Source organism: Python bivittatus, unplaced genomic scaffold (assembly GCF_059951505.1).
Source record: "Python bivittatus isolate LINGU-HERP-01145 unplaced genomic scaffold, Pbiv_v1 ctg000190_np1212, whole genome shotgun sequence".
Taxonomy (NCBI): Eukaryota; Metazoa; Chordata; class Lepidosauria; order Squamata; family Pythonidae; genus Python; species Python bivittatus.
Window position 1 is genome coordinate 3,600,278 of NW_028277042.1, and position 4,949 is coordinate 3,605,226.

Genomic DNA, 4,949 nt, shown 5'->3' on the forward strand with positions numbered 1-4,949 from the left:
TCTCATCAGAGATACAAAAATTAAAATACACAGCACCTGAGGAAAGTATCACTATTAATGCTTGTTAACACAACCAGGAGATGGGACCCTTTACACACTCAGGGCCCCAGACCTAGGCACATAACCAGGTCTTCGAGGCCTTGAGAAAGACCAGCAGAGGGTCAGGGCCATTCTAATCTCCAGAGGGAGAATATTCCAAAGGGCGGGCACTATGGCAGAAAAGGGCACACCTCCTGGGCCCCGCCAGCCAGCATTCCCAGGCTGATGGGACCCAGAGCATGCCCATCTCAGCGGGCCTGATTGGATGGGTAGAGACAACTGGAAAAAGAAGATCCCTGAGGTAACCCAGCCCCAAGCCATGGAGGGCTTTAAAGGGGACAACCAGCACCTTGAACTGCACCCAGAAGCATACTGGCAACCAATGCAGCTCATGGAGTGGTGGCATTACATGTGCTGAATAACCAACACCATTTACTACCTGTGCTGCAGTTGAAGCTTCCGAATGCTCTTCAAGGGCAGCCCCATGTAAAGCATGTTGCAGTAGTCTAGATGGGAGGTCACAAGGGCATGAGTGACAGTGAGCAGAGCCTCCTGCTCCAGGAACAGGTACAACTGGTACACCACCTGAAGGTGTGCAAAGACCCTCCTGGTGGTGGCTGCCACCTGCTAATCCAGCAGGAGCTATGAGTCTGAGGACCCCCAGATTGCACACCTGGTCAGTCTGAGGCAGTGCCCCCCAACAATCCAGAACCAAAGGTGGAAAATCCCCAGCACCAGAAGGTCCAAATACCCAAACCCACTCAGTCTTGCTTGGGTTGAGCTGAAGCCTATTGTGCCCCATCCAGGCCCCCACAGCCTCCAGGCACTGGGTTAGGACGTCCACGGCATCCCTGAGGCGGCCTGGGGCAGAGATGTAAAGCTGGGTATCATCAGCATGCTGGTGATAGCTCACCTCAAACCATCAGATCACCTTACCCAGTGGCCTCATGTAGATGTTAAACAGGAGGGGAGAGAGGACCAAGCCTGCAACCCCTCACAAAGTAGGGGCTGAAGACTAGACCTCTCCCCTCCTAATAAGACCAACTGAAACCAGCCCCAGAGGAAGGAGGAGCACAACACAGTGCCACCCACCTCCTGGAGTCGGTCCAGAAGGATACCTTGATTGATGGTATTGAAAGCAGCTGACAGGTCAAGAAGAGCAAGGATGGATGCACTCCCCTCTTCCCTCTCCCACCAGAGGTCATCTAAGAGTGCGATCAATGCCATCTCTGTCCCATACCCTGGCCAGGATCCTGACTGAAAGGGATCCAGATAATCTGTTTCATCCAAAGTCCTTTGAAGCTGTAGCGCGACCACCTTGACTGGATGATAGCTGTCCAGATTGGTCTGATTGAGTGATGGCCCCTTGGGAAGGGGGCGCACCACCACCTCCTTAAGAGCTGGCAGGACCACGCCTTCCCTCAAGGAAGAGTTAACCACTGCCCAAGCCCAATCACGTGATCCATCCTGGGCAGCCTTGACCAGCCAGCATCTAATACAGAGGTGGCCAAACTAACAGCTACAAGAACCCTGTCCATTTTCTCAGGCTCAGCAGGATAGAACTCCTACCAGATAACCACACCAGACCTAGCCCCCATAGCCTCTACTGGCCTTGCGTCAAGGCTGGGGTCCAATGTGGAGCGAATCCGAGCAATTTTATCCATCAGATGCCCAGCGTATGAGATTAGGACGGCCCCGACTCTTTCGGCTTTTCGGAAGGCCTTGAAGACCTGTCTTTATGCCCGGGCCTGGGGCCCTGAGTTTATGAAGGGCCCCTTTTCATGGTTGTGTTGATACCAACAGTTTTTAAGATCTCTTGGCTGCATTTATATTTAATTTTTGTACTATTTTTAATGTTTTTATTGTTGTTAGCCGCCCAGAGTCACTGGTCTGAGATAGGCAGCTATATAAATTGAATGAATGAATGAATGAATGAATGAATGAATGAATGAATGAATGAATGAATGAATGAATGAATGGTTCCTGTGACCTTGTGAGTGAACTCCAGAGTTACTGTCTCCAAGGTGGGTCCAGGTCACCTGAAACAGGGCCACTGGATCTCTGTCTGCAGACGCAATAAGGATGGAGAAATAATTAGGTGTCACTACCCTTACTGCCATGAGGTAGGGTCTAACAGTGGCTCTAGCCTGTGTTTGGTCAGCTTCACTCTTTGTCATTTGCCAGTGATACTCTAGGCATCTCTTTACCTGCTTCATCTCCCTCAGCTCTTCTGTAAACCACAGGGAGTTTTGGGATCCATGGGCACGGAGAGGTCACTCAGGTGCAATTTGATCCAAAGCTGCAGCCACCCTCCCATTCCAGGCGGCCACCACATGCAGCAAACCTTCCAGAAAAATCCTAAGCTCCCTCTGGAACCCAGCTGGGTCCATCAGTCGCCTGGGGCAGACCAATCAAATAGGTCCAGCCTCCCTGCGGTGGGGGGTGATGCCAGAGAACTGGAGGCTCACCAGAGAGTGATCCGACCATGACAGGGGAGAAAGCAACATCTCCCCCAAATCTGTAACATGTTGCCACTGCTCCAACAGAAAAACCAGGTCAGGGGTATGACCACTATTATGTATCAGGCCCTGGATGACCTGGGACAGGCCCATGACTGTCATGGTGGCCATGAACTCCTGAGCTACCTCAGACCCCACCCCCAGGGAAGGCAAATTGAAGTCCCCCAAGACCATAAGCCTGGAGAGCTCCACTGCCAACTGGGCCACTGCCAAATGTTTTCTTCAACTTGTCAATTTTTGCAGAAATAGTTGTTAGATGAGTCTGGGCAGATAAAGGGTAATGTTCAACCCAAAAATCTGAAGATGGTCTTGCAGTTAGAATATTATTTAATTCAGCAATGGGCACAAGGTATCAATGCTACTTTCAAAGTGATCAGTACATTTCCCCAAAGCGTTATTCACTCCAGAGGAATCCATCATCTTAACTGGGGAGATTTTGGTATATCATCTAATTGCTGGGCTAGCACTTCATCCCCTGTTCCCTGAAATCAGAGAGTTCCAGGAAATTAGACTCTTGGTAGAAGCTTCAGAAGCGAGAAGATCATTCCTCTTCAGTGTTCGGCTGCCTTTGCTGGTTTCGAGGTTTTGGGGCTGGTTGTGGGTCTCTTTTTCCTGTCCAGAGGCTAGAAGCTTCAAAAGGCAGGTCAGAAATTTAAAATTTAAAAATAAATTTTAAAAATTATTAAAAATTATAAAGTAATAATAAAAAATAGAATAGAACAGAACAGAACAGAACGGAACGAAACGAAACGAAACGAAACGAAACGAAATTAAATGGGGGTTATAAGGAAGAAACAGTGACAAAGCCAAGATAAATACAAACTGATTAAATGAAGTACAATAAAATGGAACAAGAGTTGCACAGAGCTCACTAAAAGCTCAGCTATTCCAGCATCATCTTGTAAAGAAGCAACAATGGACTCCTTTGGCCCTCTGTGGCGTGGACTTTCCCTGAAAAACAAAACACCCCTTTTGAATTTCTGAAATTCCCAAATCTCCTCATCATTCAGGCCTTGAACTCTATGAACAGCTGGCCCATGTCTTTTTGTCCCTGCGATGCACCAAGGACAAAAATAATCCACTGCGAGGCTTGGCTAGGTCTGAGAAGTTGCGGTCCTGTCCCCAAACGGCAAGTGAAATGTTGCCGTGTTTTGTCCTAGGAGTGCATGACCCAGCTTCAACTAGGGATCAGAGCCCCCAGATGCTTGTGACAACTAATGGTGCTGACAGCTGCTCCCGGCACACCAGAGCCCCTCCCAAGGCCTCTTGGCAAAGCCACTGCTGCGATTTTTGGCCCCGGCTGGCTTTGGGGCAGCATGGGAAGAACAACGAGGAAGTGTACGAAGACAGGCCTTCTGCTGTTGTTTTCAGAACACAGCCCAAGGCATAGTGGCTTTCCTTTTGCGCACCAAAGCGCATTCCAATGTTTTAAGCAAGAGGCGCAAAGCCAGTCTGGGAAAACACCCTGTTGCTAAAATATCATGGTGTGAAGAATATTTCAAAGCTGGTCAGACAAGCCAACTGGTATGCACCGAAGTTGTTTTGGTAAGTATTCAAGACCCAGACTTCCCTTCCTGCATGGTGGGGTTGTTGGAAAAAGTTGTGAAGGAACGTGTATCTGGGTTTTCAGTTCCCCCTGCCTGGCCCAGAAATACCACAGAAGGAAAAGGGATGTGCCGGCTCATTTAAACCTGCTTATGGCATTGATTTACGCTCAACCAAGCTTAACATCTTAATGCAAATGCAGCAGCTATTGGGGCCTTTGACCCAATTGAGTGGGTTGTGTAAACACAACCATTACATTACATATAAAGGCCACATTCCTTTCTTTGTTTTTTTCGTTTTTTTAAAATATCTCCTTTTTCTCATCCTCCTAATTGCTGAAGTAGGTCACTCTGATGGAGGATCCAAAGATAAAGGTGCCATCTAGTGGATGACATAAAGGGCTTCTTTGGAAGAAAAAAAAAATCAGGGAAAACGGGTAAATTTTATAGCTTATTTTTGAAGGACTGTATCACCAAGAGATGGACAAGTTTTCCATGATGAGAGGCAATGCTAGTCTTAGGAAGGCAACAGTCACAATGGGTGGGCTGGTGACTCCAGGTTGTTGGAACCGTGCCACATGAAAAATTTTTAAAAATCAACATAATCTGTGCTGTACTCTGCATTGCTTCATATGGAAATGCCATCACATCAAGCTACGAAGTGTAGGGATGTGCTCGGCTTTCAGTAAAGAACTAAAATCTCTGTAGGAAAAGCTGCACACGCTTTGCAACAGAAGGTTCACACGCTCACATGCAGGACTCAGAAGATCTCCTGAGATGAAACTGATCAGGAGAGGCGAGTGTGAAGAGAAAGGGTGCACATTTACAGAAAAAGATGACTGGAACG